This window comes from Lissotriton vulgaris, chromosome 9 (genome assembly GCF_964263255.1).
Source record: "Lissotriton vulgaris chromosome 9, aLisVul1.2, whole genome shotgun sequence".
Taxonomy (NCBI): Eukaryota; Metazoa; Chordata; class Amphibia; order Caudata; family Salamandridae; genus Lissotriton; species Lissotriton vulgaris.
Genome location: NC_141697.1, coordinates 69,996,213 through 70,016,505, shown reverse-complemented (window position 1 = coordinate 70,016,505; position 20,293 = coordinate 69,996,213). Strand labels below are relative to the sequence as shown.

Genomic DNA, 20,293 nt, shown 5'->3' with positions numbered 1-20,293 from the left:
CTTAGCTATACGCTACCGGGACCGCATAACTAAAGTCCTTGAATTAGCCCGGCTAAGAGATCTGAATATGACCTGGTTTCTTTCATTCAGACCTATCTGGCAAAATTGCATCTTACCTGTGCTTCGATGTCTGCTATGCGGAGAAGAATGCGTGTTGGACACCTGTCTTACACTACAATCAGCAGTACCAATGGATATCGATACTTTGCTAAATCCTGTAACGGCTCATGCATCGTGTGTTCCCCAGCGGTTACCGATTCTGATGACGGCATTCGTTGAGACTTAACCACTACGATTAGGTGGGAGTGAAGTACGAGATGAGAGCAACATCACCCAGGTACAACCTTTTGTGAGCATTGCTGATCCAAACATCGATGATAGCAATCACGCGGAAAACTGCACTGTTTCGGCGTTTTCGAACTTGGTCGAACTTTCACCTGAAGCAGTAAACTGCTTTTTTGCACATCTGTCTGAAATGATGTTCTCCCCTGAACAAAAAGAATAACTTTTAAGCAACGAGCACACAGCGTTCCCTGAACTCTGAATTCGGCCTTCAGCTTTGATAAACAAAAGCCACTGAAAACATTTGGAACTATTTTCTCCCCTGAAAGCGAAATTATTTTTTCGGCACTTCCAAAATATTTACCATTTTCCTGGCGTACTCTGCTTAAAGTAGAACTATTCTTAAAGAACAGAGCTTCTATTTTTAGGAACTATAGAGACAATATAATATCTCAACCTCTAGCACATTTACAGCAATTGCATTTATATGTGATGGAATGGTCTCGACCTTTTTTTTCTGTATTAAGAGCCATTTCATGTGTCAATTTCGCAAATAATTCAGCCGATATCTATGCACCTTTTTTTGAATGATTACACTGCTAGAAAAGCGTACAGTACCATTAATCAATTTCGTGTATTTCGCATACACCATTTCGAATGGAAAAAAAAAAAAAGTATTTTGGGGTGGGTTGGAATACACATGCACCTTTAAATGTTTACTATTGCTTAGTTTAGTAATGATGGACATTAGATCGTGGAGTGGGTATTGTGTTTTTATCTAGGAACCTAACTCAATATTTCTATTTTATGCCTTTGTGCGGTTATAATCAATAATATCCCCATAAATGCATAGGAATCAAATCCATATTAAGTTGTAGCCCATGCAGTAACATTGAGCAAAGCTACTTCACCGGACTCCTAGAAAGCAAAACGAGTTCTCTAAACAAACCAAACCTCCAGCAACCTGGGAAATCCCTGTTTGCTTTTGTTCTGATTTCATCCTAGAACTCCTGCGAAGCACTGCAAGAACGGCAAGAACGGCCAGTTCTTAGTGACATCTTTATTGACGTCTTATGTCCAAACCTTACGTCAAACCCGGCACCTTTCAGGTATAAATATACCAACGTTGCCTTAAGCAAACACACGGTGGTGGTTTTGGAGCAGAGCAGCTATCTACTTGCCCGAGAGCCCAGCTGATGCGAAAGCCCATGGACGCTGCCCCTCCCTCTTGAAGCGTGAGAAAGACGCTGTCTTTTTCTCCAGCCGAGAAAATCCAGCTCCGGCGTTTCCAGCCTACCCTTGCGGGTTGCTGGAATATCGAGTCCTGACAGAGAGATACCAGACCTCCTGCATTCTATTACCCAGGTACGGAGCTGACTAAACCCTTAAAGAGAATTCTTGACTCAGATTCTTGGCAAAACCCACTTAACTTAAACTGCTACTTACTTACTCCTTCCCACGTATTAGGCTTAGGTCAGGTACACCGGGGTAGGCGTATTTAAAAGCACCAGTTGAGTACGTTAGTCAATGTATATATGTATGCATATATTTTATCCATTTTAAAGTATCTTATGGCTAAGAAACCATATTAATGCTTTTACAGTATTTTACAGTACGCACTTTACTTTACATTAAGTATTGCAATAATGGCAATTCATTTCTCTTGAATAACAAAGAAGACTGTTCAATAAATTACACCTTTTTATTGAAAACGCCCGTCTCTCTCTTCTCTGCACTCTGGTGAAACGAAGCACGCACAATTGACTGAGTGAAATAGCTGTCTATTGTTTTCACACGACTCTAGAGATACACTCTTATTCTGAGTGAGCAAAGTTGTCATGTTATATGGTTGTCAGAAGCTAATCCCTTCTTGTCTATCCAGGGAGGTTAAACTCCTCCTCGTTTATTCGAGAAAGTTTCTAGTGACCTCTGAGCTAGCTGGCAAACCTTAAGTCTAATATAGTGAGTAGAGACCTAGTCTACCTCAGTCCTACGTCTACACTGCTGAGTATATTATTCCAATGCGCAGAGCCTATTGGGAATATAGGAACTACACTACAGAAGGATGTACTCGCCCGGAAAGGGCTCCGTCTACAGCTCGCCCTGCAGCCAGAACAGCAGTTCCAGCGCAGGGAGCTACCACTGCAACATGCAGGCCATGAGCCTGTACTCGGGAGAGCGCTTCCTGACTTTGATTTCTGAACTATGTACCCCCCCCTGGACTTCTCCTGGCACTCTAATCCATACTCACTGGGGTCACCCTCATGGACTTCTTTACGTTTTTTCTTTTGTCCTGGCCACCATTTTGTTGCTGTTCACAGCCGCTTTTCTTTGGACCCTGACCCGCCATCCTGTCCATTCCCTCGTCCTTTACCCTTTTCCGTCGTTTCCCCCTTGACGATCCTTAAATGTTTCTTCCTTTTTCTGATTTGCCTTTTCTCCATACCCTTGTATCCCTCCCATCCTCCCTTGGTGTTGTGACTGTGTCCCCCCTCCGACCCCACTTAATGGAACTCTGCTCTCCTGTTTTTTTGGGTCTTGACCTGAGAAAATCAACTATTTGTATATATTTGTATATAGAGATAACTCTAATCTCTAGTATATGCAGTAGACCTTTGTACTCTCTACCATTCCTATGTGACTCTTAGAGTATATCCATTTGTATCCCTTCCCTATGTATATAGAGATAACTCTAATCACTAGTATATGTAGTAGACCTGTGTACTATCTACCATTCCTATGTGACTCTTAGAGTATATCCATTTGTATCCCCTCCCTATGTATATAGCGATAACTCTAATCACTAGTATATGCAGTAGACCTTTGTACTATCTGCCATTCCTATGTGACTCTTAGAGTATATCCATTTGTATCCCTTCCCTATGTATATAGAGATAACTCTAATCACTAGTATATGCAGTAGACCTTTGTACTCTCTACCATTCCTATGTGACTCTTAGAGTATATCCATTCGTATCCCTTCCCCATGTATATAGAGATAACTCTAATCACTAGTATATGCAGTAGACCTGCGTACGCTCTACCTTCCTATGTGACTTTTAGAGTATATCCATTCGTATCCCTTCCCTATGTATATAGAGATAACTCTAATCACTAGTATATGCAGAAGACCTTTGTACTCTCTACCATTCCTATGTGACTCTTAGAGTATATCCATTCGTATCCCTTCGACATGTATATAGAGATAACTCTAAAAACTAGTATATGCAGTAGACCTGTGTACGCTCTACCTTCCTATGTGACTCTTAGAGTATATCCATTCGTATCCCTTCCCTATGTATATAGATATAACTCTAATCACTAGTATATGCAGTAGACCTGTGTACGCTCTACCTTCCTATGTGACTTTTAGAGTATATCCATTCGTATCCCTTCCCTATGTATATAGAGATAACTCTAATCACTAGTATATGCAGAAGACCTTTGTACTCTCTACCATTCCTATGTGACTCTTAGAGTATATCCATTCGTATCCCTTCGACATGTATATAGAGATAACTCTAATCACTAGTATATGCAGTAGACCTGTGTACGCTCTACCTTCCTATGTGACTCTTAGAGTATATCCATTCGTATCCCTTCCCTATGTATATAGAGATAACTCTAATCACTAGTATATGCAGTAGACCTTTGTACACTCTACCATTCCTATGTGACTCTTATGTGGACAAGTGTGGCTCAGGGGTTAGAGGCGGCAGACCCGGAAGCTGAGATCGGTCCTGGACCAGGGTTCAATTCCCCGCCTCGGCGGGTCTTGGGCTAAAAATTCCATGGACTCGATAATTCTCGCCCCGGTGCCTTCTCGACTCACGGGTTCACACTCTGTGACTCTGGGCAACAGCTTGCTTAATCTCCACAACGGCCCCTCGCGGCGGGATGCCTGACTTTCACCTTGTGGATAGCCTGATATCTCACAGGGGAATACCAGGACGGGTTCCCTAAGCAAGCGCCGGGAAACCCACTGCGGGTAGCTGTGCGCTTTATAAGCTCAACTACATTTACATTTACTTAGAGTATATCCATTCGTATCCCTTCCCTATGTATATAGAGGTAACTCTAATCACTAGTATATGCAGTAGACCTTTGTACTCTCTACCATTCCTATGTGACTCTTAGAGTATATCCATTTGTATCCCTTCCCTATGTATATAGAGATAACTCTAATCACTAGTATATGCACTAGACCTGTGTACTCTCTACCATTCCTATGTGACTCTTAGAGTATATCCAAAAATCAAATTCAAAGTTCTTTATTCGACTGTCTGAAATACAGTCATAAAAGTACAGAGAAATACATATACATACATTTCATATTCAAAGAATAAAAAGTGCGGTAAAAACAGATAATCACAGAAAAAGTAAATGACAACACGGTCAAATGTGGGCATACTTATTGGAGACATGATTACTGGGGTAATACAGTTCAACTGGGGGTTATCCTTCCATGCTTTTTCAGAATTTCAGGGCTGTTTTTAAAAAGTTGCAGGTAAAGAAAGTGCTATCACAGTGCAGCATTTGAAGATATAGTAGTGCTGGCTTGATTTGCACAAAGTTCAGTTTCTTAAGCAAAGGTTTTAAATATATGTTCCGAGGTCTCGAGTAAAATGTGCATAGAAATAAAAAGTGAGCCAGATCTTGCGGAGACTTATTGTCGCAGCCGCAAGGTTGCAACACTTGCCCTCTATGTGCTCCACTCGGTACGGCTAACAACAGGTGATATAAACCAAGACGAAATCTGCTCAGCAAGAAGCGCTCATATCTTGAGATGGGCCAGGATAGGTATGGTTCAGATCGTATGCAAGTTTTAGTTAAAATATGACTCATTACACTACCCATCTTCAATTCAATTTCTTCCCTAGCGAGCTGTCGATTTAGTAAAAAAGTATCCTTTACATAGTTTACATCTTGCTTGGATACATGCTGAGGTGTTAGATAGAGATCCAACCTGCCCAGGTCTTGAAGACAGTGTCTGATGTATTTCAGCCAGGGTATCTTGAATTGCCCTTCCCAGGTGAGGGCTTCAAGGAGGATATTATGGGTTAGTGGTATTGCGTCATTCAACCAGCAATTTAACCAGCAGAGCAGAGGGTTTACAGCAATTTTATCTCCTAAATGTGGTGTGCCGAGTTCCTCATGAGTGGAGAAGTTAGCAATGCTTTTTGGTAGACACAGGACCTGTTTCAAGAAGTTATTTTCAAGAGTTGTAAGGGCGTCCACTGTGGCAAAGCCCCAGAGTTCACTTCCATAACAAGCAACCGCGATGCTTTTCGCTTGATATAATTTCCTCACGGCAATCACTGGTGTGTTGCCCATTTTGCGTGCAAAGTTCATTATTCCAGCGTTAGTCCTTATTACTTCACCTTTCTTTTTGTTTATAGCAGGACCCCATGAGAGTTTATGATCAAACAATACTCCAAGATATGAGAAGGTTTTTGTTGATGGTATTTTTTCCCCATTAACTGAAAAGGGGTAAAGCTTTTTTGATCCTGAGCCTATCTTCATAACAAATGATTTGGAGTTGTTGATACTCAGGCCACGTAAGGTCATAAATTGAAGAAAGGAATCTAATAGTTTTTGGAGTCCAAGTGCAGTTCTGGATATAAGGACAGCGTCATCTGCGTAGAGCAGAACAGGGACGCCCTTTTTTCCAATGCGAGGGTAGTCCGTGTCAGTTTTTAAAAGATGTTCCTCGAGACCATTTATATATAGGTTAAAAAGAAAAGGTGCTAAAATACAGCCCTGCCTAACCCCCCGGATGATTTTGAAGTCTCTCGTTACTTTCAGGTCTTTAGTGTAACGAACATTTGCACGTGTATCATTATGGAGGTCAGCCAGAAAATTGATCAGGTTATTTTCAACACCCATATGCTGCAAGACTTTCAGGGGTTTATTCCTATCAACACAATCAAAGGCCGATGAAAGGTCCATAAAGGCCATATGCAATGTTCCTTTTCTGGCCTGGGTATACTTGCCACTGATTAAGTATAAGTTCAGGCATTGGGTTGTTGTTGAATGCCCCGGTCTAAAGCCGTATTGAACAGGAGCCATTATGTTGTTTTGTTTGGCCCACGTGGTCAGCCGATTTAAGAGGATCCCTCCCACTACCTTTGCAACTGAATTTATCAGGGAAATTGGTCTGTAACAAGCTGCTTTTGTTCTGTCACCCTTCTTATATACAGGGACGATGGTGGAAGCTCCCCAGGACTTTGGAGCCCCGATTTCGGCCCCAGCATTGATAACTGCTGTAAGAATTGGGGCCCAAAAGGGAATATTTGATTTAAATAAGTCCGGGGGAAGACCATCTGGGCCCGGGGCTTTGTTACTAGTTAGACCATGGATCCCTATTTCAACTTCTTTAGTAGTAAAGTGCAAAGGTGTGCTTTCAGGAAGTTTAAGGGTTTGCATTGTCTGTGGGGCGTCACTCATAAAAATTGAACTGAAGTGGGAGATCCAATCGTTCTCGGATATAACAGTTCCGAGGCTGACAGCATTCGGGGCGTCAAAAAGTGGCTCCAGAACTTCGAGCTGTTACCCAAAGTTGAGGGATCAAGCAGAGTCTCCCAGATTTTAGTTTTTATAGTCTTTTTGCGAGATGCCAGAGCTATTTTATATTCTGAACGTAGGGCCTTGATGAGTGCGAAGTCTCTTGGTTTGTTCTTGAGGGCGATTTTCAGTTTTCGATTAGCTGAAGAACAAGTGTGATCAAACCATCGTGGTTGTTGGGCGATTGTTCCTTTTGTAGATACAGAGAGCAATTGTTCAATCCTTTTTGTCACCACGACAAAGGCGGATAAGATGGATTCCGGGGGGGTGGAGTTCGAGCCACAAAGGTTGAGTTCAAATTCACAGTGCTTTATAACAGACTCGTGCAAAATGTCACTATTTATCGAGGTCCATTTTAGGCGGCGATTGTTATTGACCGGTTTTAGCACTCCCGGGTCCTTGATATTTTTCCGAAGTACAAAGGGGCCACGTTGTAGCTCAAGATAAAGTGGGTTATGATCACTATAAGTGCTTTCAAGTATATCAAAGTTTAAAAACTGGCTTACCACACCAGCTGAAAGAAGCATGTGATCTATAAAAGAGCCTGACTCTGATCCTTTATAAGTTGGAGTTTTAAAGGTAAAAGAGTCAACTTTCAGAGATAGTGCCATACTCAAGTTCAGGGCATCTATTAAAGTGTTCATACTTGTTCCACGGTGGCAATGTGCAAAGTGAGCACCTGATCTGTTTCCACATCCCAGAGAACCCAGAGGTGTCGTGGAAGGGTTTCCACAAATGTGCGTGTTAAAATCACCAACAATTATTTTATCCTGGGACAATTTTGTCAGGTTTTCACATAGATAATTTTGAAGTGTGTCGATGTTACATTCGCCTGGTGATGTGATAGAGTTGTAAAAATTGACCAGGGTTAATCCTTTCTTTCCCTTTCTAAGGTCCAGTATCTGGATATTCCCACTATCCAGCTGTATATTATTTATCTTGGATATGAGGGAAAGACTAATAAATGTTGCTAAGCCCCCCTTTGCCCTGCCACTGGGTGTAGGGGATGCGTGAACAAAGAAGCTTTGGTATCCCTCAATAAAAACATTGTTATCTACTAGCCAGGTTTCCTGGAAGCACAAAATAGTGTAATTTTTTACAAAAGATACCCACATCGGGTCGTTTGTTTTGGCAGCCAGTCCTGCGACGTTCCATGACTGAATTTTGATAGGGTTGAAATCATTGTTCTCTATTGATGATACTAAGGTCGTGTTGGGTGAACAGTACAGTTGTGGGTTAAAGTTATTAGCTGAGTTTATCACTTGATTTCTAGTAGTAAATGAGGAGTGAAAAACTATAGAGGTAGAGGAGCTACGTGCTTCAAGTAAAGAAGGGGTAGAGGCGTGGTCTGAGGAAGGGCTATCTAAATAAGGGGTTCTCGTCGTTATTACACCATTAGGTAAGTTAACATCTGAGAGGTTGGAGGTTACTGATGGGCTGACCTTACATACCGCGTTAGAGTGGCCATGGGTATCCACCCAGTCAGGGGGGGGAACGGGGGGAAAATCGGATGGCAGTCAATGCACCTCATCCAGTTGATCATAGGTGTATAGAACGTCATATCTATTTGATATTGGGACCCCAATGTTATTATGTTGTAAGTTAAAGTGATTATAGTCTCGATGTTGAGTGGGCCCTAATCTCTCAAATGTTGCTGGAGGTTGATAATTATACATTTTGCCTTCCCAAGGATGATCATATGAGTGTGGTTCAGGGTCCACTGGCATGCCTTGGGAAGAAACAAAGGGGGCGGGCCAAGGTTGAAGATAAGGTTGCAGAGCAAGGGGTCCTTCTTGGACATAAGGGTGTTTATATTTATTCCTTTGGCTATCTGAATGAACGGGATAAAAGTAACTTAGACCCATTGTCCGAATCAGACTATTTGTCACAGAGCTCCTCCAATTTGCAATAAATTTAGCCGCTCCTTTGTTTTTAAAAGTGACCACGATGCAATCACCCTCTGTAGATTTAAATCGCGTGCCCACCCAATCTACTCTCTTAACATGAGAGATGGTTCCTATTATATTGGAGGGAAGTGGCCTGTGTGTAGTTAGCCATTGCATCACTTTATTCTTTAATTCCACATAGGTTTCCCCCCTGTTTTCGTCTATTTTAGGGACCCCAATCATGACTATTATGTAGGGATTAGACTGTGGTGGTAAGTTTATGTGGGAGGGTATTCGTGTTGTGGTGGGTCTAGGTTGCTGTACTACGGATACTTTAGTAGGTATGTTTGCGTTTGGTGGAGCTAGGTGTCTTGAAGGCTCAGCGGTAACTGTATTTGTGTTAGAAGGGTAACCCTCTGCTGCCCACTCACTTTCATCGTCATCCTCACATGTCTGAATATTTTGCGTGTTATTTGTGGGTGTAACTGCAATCTTTTCTGAGAGATGTACTGTTTGTGGGTTTGACGACGTCATTTGTGGAAGGACCCTGTTGCTGTGACTTTTTCTTTTTACCTGTGTTCATTGATGGGTCACTTGATTTTTTTTACAGTTTTTGGATTTTTAACATTAAGGGTTGTAGTGGCTGGGACAAAGGTAGGGAGTGTATTGGGCATTTTTAGTAGTTTAAGAATGCTGGATGATATATCATTTTGTGCCCTCTCAAATTTACTCAGAGCCTTTTCGATGTTAGCAATCTGTTGGCTAATAGGTTGTAATAGTGATTTAATCAGGGTTTCAACCTCACTCATAAATGGTGTATTCATAGTGAGTTTCTTATCTATATGGCCTGTCTGCTCATTAACCAGAGTCCTCCCTAAATTGTTCTTGTTGTTTCCGTGTGCGACTTGAGCCTGAGGAGATGTCAGTAAGAGCCCCGCACAGGTAGGTTCAGTAGGTTTCCCCAGGATTATTTTCTGCCACATATCTTTAATAGAACGTTTGGGTTTGCCTAATAGGCAGTGGGTTTTTCTCATAGGATGTTTTATTTTGAGTTTTTTTCGTTTTTTTCGGGTACACTTAGGAAGACTGGATTGTTTGGAGATTTGGGTTTCTGTTAAATGCGTAACCAGTGAGTGGCTCTCCACTAGATGGACATCCGGGTCTGAAGACGTAGCATGTTCGTGATGTTTATTGTTTACACGATTAGTTAGAATCAAAAGACTACTGTCCAAGTTATTCACTGTTGAGTCGGTAAACAAAGATTTAGGTGTGTTCTCTTTAACATGCGACCTTGGTAGGTCTGAAAATGATTGCATCAATAGAGATTCCTGTGATGTGACTGTATCGTCCATATTTTGGGAGTTGTTTGTGGTGTGCAAGGACAAGTTTGGAAAGCATAGGTCTGGTGTCAAAGAGAGTCGCCTCTCTGTGTCCTGAATGGCATCCGCCACAACACTAATAGTTTTTTGCAGCATAATGTCTATGGCAGTTATGGTGGGTAATGGTGTACTCACGGTTTTCAGTCTGGTGGTAGATCTTGTTGCCATCGGAGTTTTCTGTGTTTTAGTCATCCTTATGCAGTATTTAATTGTCCACACGCCAAAAGTACTTTGTGGTGACTTAGCTTAGAGCTCCTGACGTGCGATCTTGGGGAGGTGGCCCGACCCGGCCACTTCAGGCCCCTGAGGGCCACAGAGGGCCCACCCTTTGCCCGGGCTTTGCTCCGCGCTTTGCCCTGCGCGCGTCCCGCTAGCGCGTCGTTGGTTGAAGTTACATAGAGGGAGGGGACGGGAAGAGGACCAGCTGTGGCGAGTTAGCACGCAGCGCCCGCTGGTCCTCGCAGTCCCTGTTGACGTGCTAATCCCTCGGCGATACCTCTGTTGTAGGCAGGCAGTCGGCAACCAGGACTGTAAGAGCCTCGAGCAGCACCCGTGAAGCGGGGGCCGCGAGGCGTGGGGTCAAAAGTCTGCAATTAAACTCCCGGTATCAGGACGGTGAAATATCTGTTAGTGAGCACACGGAGTGAGCTCTGCCCTCCTTACTTTAAGTACAGCGGGGAGGGGGCGGGAAGAGGACCAGCTGTGGCGAGTTTGCACGCAGCGCCCGCTGGTCCTCGCAGTCCCTGTTGACGTGCTAATCCCTCGGCGATACCTCTGTTGTAGGCAGGCAGTCGGCAACCAGGACTGTAAGAGCCTCGAGTGGCGCCCGCGAAGCGGGGGCCGCGAGGCGTGGGGTCAAAAGTCTGCAATTAAACTCCCGGTATCAGGACGGTGAAATATCTGTTAGTGAGCACACGGAGTGAGCTCTGCCCTCCATATTTTGAGTCCAGCGGGGAGGGGGCGGGAAGAGGACCAGCTGTGGCGAGTTTGCACGCAGCGCCCGCTGGTCCTCGCAGTCCCTGTTGATGTGCTAATCCCTCGGCGATACCTCTGTTGTAGGCAGGCAGTCGGCAACCAGGACTGTAAGAGGCTCGAGCGGCTCCCGCGAAGCGGGGGCCGCGAGGCGTGGGGTCAAAAGTCTGCAATTAAACTCCCGGTATCAGGATGGTGAAATATCTGTTAGTGACTCTTAGAGTATATCCATTCGTATCCCTTCCCTATGTATATAGAGATATCTCTAATCACTAGTATATGCAGTAGACCTTTGTACTCTCTACCATTCCTATGTGACTCTTAGAGTATAGTCAAAATCAAAGGGAGAGCAAGGCTTTGAAGGGGCACGTCCTAGTCCCCTGGATCTAATGTAACTAAATCAATGTGGACGGGCCCACTATGTGTATGTGAATACTTGTTGTCACTGTTAGTGGCATGAGTTGAGACCCATTGGGTTTTTAAAAAGACCCCTCACACACCAACCTGGTTGGTGTCATGCTACATCATCGGGGTCCCAACCGGGTGGCCGAATGCTGCCCGGTTGTGCTACGACACCTGATTACAGCGGAGCGGGTGTTGGTGCAATAGTGTGATGTGAAGCACTACTGTTAAAAATCGGTCGCGGCTGGTGACATTTGAAAGTGGCGGGGCGTGATGGCAGTATCTATTCCCACTGCATGGCTCAGGGACGTTGCAGACCAGCCCGATGCAATACTGGTTCACTGCTGGCCCCCGCGCCACAACCCAAGTCACTACGCTCAGCTCCCGGCCTCCCAACAGAAGCGTCCACCGGAGCTCAGTTTCAATCGCGTGACCTCTGAGTCCAGGGTGGGAAAAGCATATTGGCATCTGACAGGCAACCACTGCCCGGTAACAGTGACACATTCCAGCAGGGCCTATTTAGTGCAGCACAAACACAAAGTCATTCAAGAGGCACAGAGAATGTCGGTTTGACTCGAAGGGACACGGAGGGAAAGTGAGCATCAAAGGGCAGGAAACGGAGAGGGGCCTCCCGCTTCATGTGGAAAGGTCGGAAGACATTTCAGAGCCCAATCCATAATAAAACAACAGTCATAAGTCAATAAACTTAACTACTTACCTTAACCTTCCGGCTTCCTGCCTTCAAGTCAGCTCCGACTCCCGCCGCCGTTCTGTTCTTGAATTCGTCATCAGACTCGTCACGCAGGAAGCCAGGCAGCCTCCCTCCCCTCCGGCTCCACCACAGCACAGCGCTGTGATTGGTTCGGCCGGCTGCCCCAACACCATGTCATTTCTCTGTATGCTGCAGCATACAGAGAACAAGGAGAGTGGGAGGGGTTACCCGAGGGCAGGGGGGAGCGGCTTTCCCCGCTGTTATTAATACAGTTAATACTGTCTGTTTGGACAGCCTCTCAGGCTGCCAAACAGACAGTATTAACAACATTGGGGAAAACCACTCCCCCCTGCCCTCGAGTAACCCCTCCCACTGTCTCGAGCAGGAACTTCTGCTTTCTCGCCGTGCGAGAAGGCAGAAACAAATGGTAGTTCTTTACTATTTGTTTCTGCCTTCTCGCACGGCGAGAAAGCAGTGGGGCGGCGCCCAAACGCCCCCATGGAGGATCCGCCTCTGTTAAAAATACCTCTGAGAATCCTTGCCTGGACTTTATTACTGGCGGCTCATGATATGCATATAAAATCTGTGTGTGCAACTGGTAAGGATTAATTTACCCGTCAGTTGACTATGAGTACGGTCTACATGTTTCAGCCCCTCTGCGTGGTTGTATGGGGCTTTCTTCAGGACCGGGCTAGTGAAAGGTGAGTGGCGAAAAAGGTTAAAGCCACGTGGTGAAAACACCGTGAAGCCTACACACTCGCTAAGGTGTGTGGTTTAAAAGAAGTGAAAAAAGTGTTGGTTTACTTACGGACACTATAAAATGGCGAAAAAATTCAATGCCATTTTCGTTGCAGCATGAATCGGGGTTCGGGGGAGAGGTTTGCCTGAATCCGATTTGGAGACGATCAATCGTCTGCTGAGTAACCTCTATCTGGTCCCCTCGGTCCCGGCTGGCCTCCATACAACCACGCAGAGGGGCTGAAACAACCACCCGGTTGGGACCCCAATGATGAAGCATGACACCAACCAGGTTGGTGTGTGAGGGGTCTTTTTAAAAACCCAATGGGTCTAAACTCATGCCACTAACAGTGACAACAAGTATTCACATACACATAGTGGGCCCGTCCACATTGATTTAGTTACTCTTAGAGTATATCCATTTGTATCCCTTCCCTATGTATATAGATAACTCTAATTACTAGTATATGCACTAGACCTTTGTACTCTCTACCATTCCTATGTGACTCTTAGAGTATATCCATTCGTATCCCCTCCCTATGTATATAGAGATAACTCTAATCACTAGTATATGCAGTAGACCTTTGTACTCTCTACCATTCCTATGTGACTCTTAGAGTATATCCATTCGTATCCCTTCCCTATGTATATAGAGATAACTCTAATCACTAGTATATGCAGTAGACCTGTGTACTCTCTACCATTCCTATGTGACTCTTAGAGTATATCCATTCGTAGCCCTTCCCTATGTATATAGAGATAACTCTAATCACTAGTATATGCAGTAGACCTTTGACCTATCTACCACTCCTATGTGACTCTTAGAGTTTATCCATTCGTATCCCTTCCTTGAGTGCTCCTCCTTGTGTGACTATAACCTGTACATTTGCAATTTTTTTCCGTTTGTATCTTTTATGCAGCGCACGTAATCTTGAGTTAATTGCACATCTGCCACAACCCAAGACACAAAAGGAAGTACGGGCTTTTATTGGCCTCACTTCGTACTGCAGACAATGGATTTCCCAGTATGCATTTCTAGCCAAGCCACTCATACAGTTGACAACACAGGAGGCAGCGACTTCGACTGTCCTCCCTTGGACTCAGGAACATACACAAGCTTTTAATGACTTGAAGAAAGCTTTATGTCAAGCACCAGTTTTAGCGACACCATGTTACAGTAAACCTTTTACACTTTTTGTCACAGAACGCGATGGCACAGCATTATCTGTTCTCACACAAGATCAAGCAGGACACCATAAGCCTTGTGCTTATTTTTCTAGTACATTGGATCCAGTAGCCCAGGCTCTGCCTGCGTGCTTGAAATCAGTTGCAGCAACAGCTCTAGCTATCAGACAAAGCGATTCAATAGTGTTAGGGCATCCCTTGACAGTACAGGTTCCACACTCCGTGGAAGTTCTTCTGAACCGTACCCAGACTCAACACTTGACCATAGCACGACTGACAGGTTATGACACTTTTCCAGCCACACATAGAAATCAGACGCTGCAACATACTCAACCCTGCCACATTGTTACCCTCGAGTACAATCAATCCAACACCACATGACTGTGTAGAAGTCATTAATACAGTGGCAAAGCCCCGACAAGACTTGACAGACATTGCATTGACCGACCCAGACCTGACACTTTACGTGGATGGTTCATGTATGAGAACAAGCACAGGAGAGTTAGTGGCCGCCTATGCAGTGACCACTGAACTGAAGTCATAGAAACACACTGTATTGACACACTATCTGCTCAAGCTGCAGAGCTTATTGCTCTGACCCAAGCCTGCATACTAGCCAAGAATAAGAAAGTTAACATATACACAGATTCACAGTATGCATTCGGAGTCGTTCACGACTTCGGAGTTCTTTGGGAAGAGAGAGGTTTTTTAACTTCTCACGGTACCAAGATCCAACATGGTCCCCTCATTCAAGCTCTGTTAGAAGCAATACACTTGCCTACAGCCATAGCCATTATGAAGTGCAAAGCACATACTAAAGTCACCGACACTATTTCCCAGTGTAACGACCTGGCAGATCGAACAGCCAAACTTACAGCTCAGACAGACATTCCGACTGATATGACAAAGACTGAAGTACCTACACTGACACATTGCCTGACAGTTAAGGATCCCACTCTAGACGTACTCGACATACAGACACATGCAACCCCAGATGAAATCAAGAAATGGACTGAACAAGGAGGGATCCAGACAGATCAGGGATGGATGACGAAGGGAAGAGCCACATGGTTCCTCCCCGACTCTATGGTTCAAATCATCATTAATACAGCACATAGTCCAGCACACTTAGGAGAGAAAGCCATGTTAGACAGTTTACAGAATCTCTGGTTCAACAAACATTTACGAGCAGCAGCAAAACAAAAAGTGCGTACTTGCATGATCTGTTGTCAGTTCAATCCAGGAAAAGGTGTTCCCGTGGAACAAGGTGGATTTCATCCTCCTGACCATCCTTTTGAAGTCCTCCAGATGGATTATATCCAGATGGACAGATGCCGAGGGTTCAAGTATGTCCTCGTAGTTGTATGTGCCCTTTCCCGATGGACCGAAGCATATCCAGTCCCCGATTACACTGCTGCAACCACTGCCAAACAGCTGGTACGTGAGTTTTTCCCACGATATGGTTTGCCCCGTGTCGTGTATTCTGATAATGGACAGCCATTCTCGTCCGAGCTTATGAAACAGGTATCACTCCTGTTAGGTTACCAGTGGAAGTTCCACTGCGTCCGACATCCCGAAGCCGCAGGTCTCGTAGAGAGACATAATCAAACCCTGAAAACACGCCTAGCAAAAATCTGTGCAGAAAAAGGCGTTGATTGGATAGTTGCCTTGCCAGTCGCACTCTTTTACATGCGAATGGTAGGCCATTCTAGAACAGGATTGTCTCCGTATGAAATTGTTTTTGGTTGTCCCCCGAACATGTGGGGTACGCCTATGCCCAGACGCATAACTGATGTTGATAGTACTATGCTGACAGATTACTTGGCTTCCTTGATGTCTGCACTACAATCTTGTCGTTCACAGGTCGCGGCTGCCTTTCCGGACAACACCCAAGTAAAACCGCATGAAGTCATCCCTGGCGATTATGTCTACGTGAGGAACTTTGATAGGAAAAGTCCGCTGGAACCCAGATGGAAGCAGCCAAAGCTGGTATTGATGTCAACGAGAACTGCAGTCAAGCTGGAAGGACGCAAGGGGTGGCTGCACTCAAGCCACGTTAAAAAATCTCACGGACTGTGTCCAGAAATCCCGATTAAGGACTGCCCACTTTCAGAGACTGACTCTAAACTCCCCCTGCTAGAGAAAACTCCCCAAGAGGAATATCGTTCCAAGTTGAGGTCTAGTAAGTCAGACAGCGTTTAATTGTTTAAGTCCCCCTCGGGTGAAGCGGTTAGACAGGTTTCTGACATGAATAAGATAGACCCAAGTAGTCAGAGAGATAGGCGTAGCGAAAAGAGAAAACAGTACTGTAAAGTTTTGCACAGCAGATGCATTATCACATTAATTTCTATGTTTCTTCTGAGTCTTATGATTATATGCATAAGTTTAATGCTACACGTCTTCTTTCCTCTTGATTCACATGTACATGCTTCCTCTAATGACACTATAGAGCACACTTTTAGTGACCTGCCTCCCCATGAATTGTCTTATCGTTTAGCAATGCGCAACAATACATTCATCCGTATGTTACACCATTCTCACCAGACCAGCAATGCCACAAATTGCTGGGTATGTGGCCGACTCCCTCCCTATCAGAAATACAAGGGAGCTCTGCCCCTCTTTCCTTATCCGTTCACACATAATGGTTCGTGTGGTGCATGGTTTACTTTAATGTCTTCCCTAGATAGTAAGTCCAAGGTTTCCCAAGGCAATTGGATATGGGGGAACCTGAATACAGTCATGAATAAAATATGTTTTCCAGACCAAGAATCTCTTCCCCAAAGGACAGGGACCGATCTAGAAAATGAAGTGTATGGATTAGGTAATTTTACACTTAACCTTATGATCCTGAATGTGCAGTCTGAGACTAATTCGGACTTGCCGTTTATTACAGTTTTGCCAGTGAAAGGTGAATTATGCGTCAGAAAGAATGGTTCCGTTCATCTAGGACACAGTGATTGTAATACTGTTGTCGAATTCAGTGATAAAGGAAAGTCTACTTTCAAAGCTTCCCGCCATTCTTATTTTATATGTGGTCAGACAGCCTATGTACGTCTGCCATTGGATTGGGATGGGACGTGCTATATTGCGTTCCTATTGCCACCTGTTTTCCTAGCCCCGCCTGATTATCATAGAAATCCACATCTTGTGCATGTAAGACATAGAAGGGAGATCAAGACCCCGATTGTCGACCAGACTGAAACAACATGGGAGCAATATACAGATTTCAATAAAGGATTCTTTTTCTTTGTAGGTCCTGTCCAGAATAGTAAATTGATACGCAAATTAACTAGAACTTTAGAAGCAGTAGTGAACGAGACTACTTCTGCCTTAGGTAACCTGACCGAGGAACAGTCTGCTATGAGACTTGTTGTTCTTCAAAATCGCCTTGTCCTTGACGTCATCCTGGCAGATAGGGGCGGGGCTTGTAGAGTCATCGGATCCAGTTGTTGCGTGTTTATTCCTAATAACGCGCCATCCGTGTATAAGGCCATAACTCGGCTTCATGAGATTGCTCACCTGATACACCAGAATCCAGGCTCCTGGACTTGGTCCGGTTGGTTCTGGAGTGTAATATCCGCCTGGGGATGGAAATTATTATCATTCCTAGGAATAATATTGGTCATAGTATTCAGTTGTTATCTCTGTCTGCAATGTGGGCCAGCGATTTGCGGCTTGTGCGCCACAGCTTGTATTCCCGGTCCAAGTACACGTTCCCGTTCCCGAATAAAGAAAGAAGAACAAATGATGCTTTACGAACAGATAGATGGTCTCATGAATATAGATATATCCTAAAGGGTGTAGTAGGGTCCAAGGAGGGAATGAGGTAATAGAAATTTTCAGGTAGCTAATGTGTCCCCCACTCGCACCCTATCCATGCACCCATGTTCCTTGTATGTTGTGTAACTTCTGTTCCGTACATGCTGGAAAGACGCAAATGCATTTGCGTCCATCCTTAACATGTCAGCTATCCAGTCATGCAAAGAAATCCCGTTAATTAGGTTTCTAGGCACATGGTGTCAACGTCTTTACATGGTGCACTTTTGAATCTCGCACACGTTTTCTCCATGTTTTCTGGCCCAGTCGAGCTAGGCCCTTAAACGAGGCCCCGAGCCTCATCTCTCTTGTCTCCGAAAGCTGTATGCATCCCTGACCCCTGCCTTACTTCATGCCAGCGAAGCGGTGCCCGGCTCGGCCTGGACTGCCTGCCAAAATCATATTTTGCCTACAGTTATCTGCTCAGCCTCCTCGAAAACACATTCCAGTCTAGTGAAATAGATAAACATCCACCCGGCTGCAGAGCAAAGGGCCCGGCTTTCCTGTCCTCCTTGCAAGTGATTTACTGAACCCGTTACCATGGTAGGCCCATGGCTCCGCACATTGCACCAAAGACACGTATGTACGCACTAGCATTCAGTATTGAACGGCCTCTGCCCGAGAGACCTTTTACTTCAGACACTACATCTTCCAAACATGAGATACCAGATATGTTATAGGTACAGGTTGCCCTGACATCCCAGACACCAGTCTCCTCCACTAGTGCTAAAGTCAAAGCCCCCAGTTCTCCCCAGTTTCACGTCATGCTTAGTTGCGCGCGCATTCAGGTCATAGGTTTCTGCTAATCCTGCAAACTTTCTCTATGCCTCCACCCACATGTGACGTTTCTTATGACGTTTCTCTGACATGTCCAGTGCACGCCCATGTGTACGCCTTTTTACACGCCTCCTGTTACGCACATGTGTTCTTATCTCTCTCTTTCACCTGTTACGCCTACTGTATTGGTTTCAATTGTACCATTTTACTATATATAATGTGTAATGCTAATAAAACGTTGAATGTCCCTTCCTGAACCTTAGAGGTGATGGAACATGATATCCAATCCTCGAGGATTTTCTATTAAAGCCCGTATGACTCAGATCCCACGGACTCTGCCTCTCATTTGAATGAGCTGTCTTTTATTGATAATTATATGGAAAAATGATACGGTAAAATTAATTTACCACACTTATGTATCGCAACTGGTTCTTATGTAAAGCGCTCTGACACCTTAGGGTAATGTTCGCGCTATATAAAATCGCATTAAATATATAAATGTTTTTTTAGGTTTATGTTTAGAAACTATCGCTGCTATTAAATGCCAATCGCTAAGTGAAATCATGTAATCTACTGCAGCGAAAGGTGTTCTTTTTATAACAAAATACGACTTTTTTGGTGCATGATTTACGTGTTAATTATTTCCATGCCTCGGCTCAGCTCTAGGATGGGCTCTCCCGATCGCTTTGAGGACTTGCATTACGCAAACCTTGAAGAGGGAGTATAAGTCAGGTGTAATTCTGGTGACTGACGGACGTAAGGCAAACCATAAGCACGTGCACTCCCGGGATCAACACACACTCTGACAAATGCTTCCTCTGCCAATCCCGAACCACGGTACCGCCTATGAGGCCAGGAGCCAATCAACAGTTGACAGGAACTAGTATAGCCAATACCATAACGAACAGCGTTTCACCTATCATCTCTAACCTACCACGTTTTCCGCAACCCGTAGACTATCTCTCCTCCTTCCTGATTGGCTGTGAGCCATGAGCTTCCGACCCCGCAGCTGTGCTTGCTGTATATACGAGACCGAGAAACCCCTGTCAAAGGAAACAATAGCGGATTTAAAACGTTAAGTATCGAACGGCGCTTTGCGTTTTTGGACAGGCAGTCGGTCAGAGCGACGGTGCAAGAGGGGACAGGTAAAATATATAATTATACGTCTCGACAGGCGTAGTAAGCGCTATATATATGTAAAAATGCATACATGTGCACACCTGCAGGGTCTGTTTACTTGCAACATCTCTCTTGCGTGCACGCATCGCCTTTTATTTATTTTGGTGTTTTTCTATAGTTCGAAATTGGGAAATGAGCATTAGTGCTCTTCACAAGAGAACAGTCAAATTATCATAAGTGTTGTGTTCGGTGCCCTTTTGTAACATGCACACACCACTTTGCCCTTGTAACACACGGTTTGCTACCTCTCACATGTTTTTACCTTTGATACTTGCACAAGTGCCACCTTTGCCTACGTAACGCTTGTTCTTGTGCCTGAGTGTCTAGCACTTATTGCAGTATTATACCTCAAATTATACTTTGTTTTCTCTTGTAACTGCACACTTGTCACTTTTTCCTCT

General features: G+C 44.5%; 1 protein-coding gene across 2 annotated transcripts in view; it reads left to right on the top strand.

Annotated features, from left to right (window-relative positions):
- Positions 1-19,664: 19,664 nt before the first annotated feature.
- The window catches only part of LOC147689618 (exonuclease 3'-5' domain-containing protein 2-like), a 91,856-nt gene continuing 91,227 nt past the window's right edge, over positions 19,665-20,293 (top strand). The window contains exon 1 of one of the 2 annotated variants that reach the window (XM_086937044.1): positions 19,665-19,858. The gene's annotated coding sequence lies outside the window, so the exon portion shown is untranslated. The remainder of the gene's footprint in view (positions 19,859-20,293) is intronic. The other variant, XM_086937045.1, reaches the window with a different exon arrangement.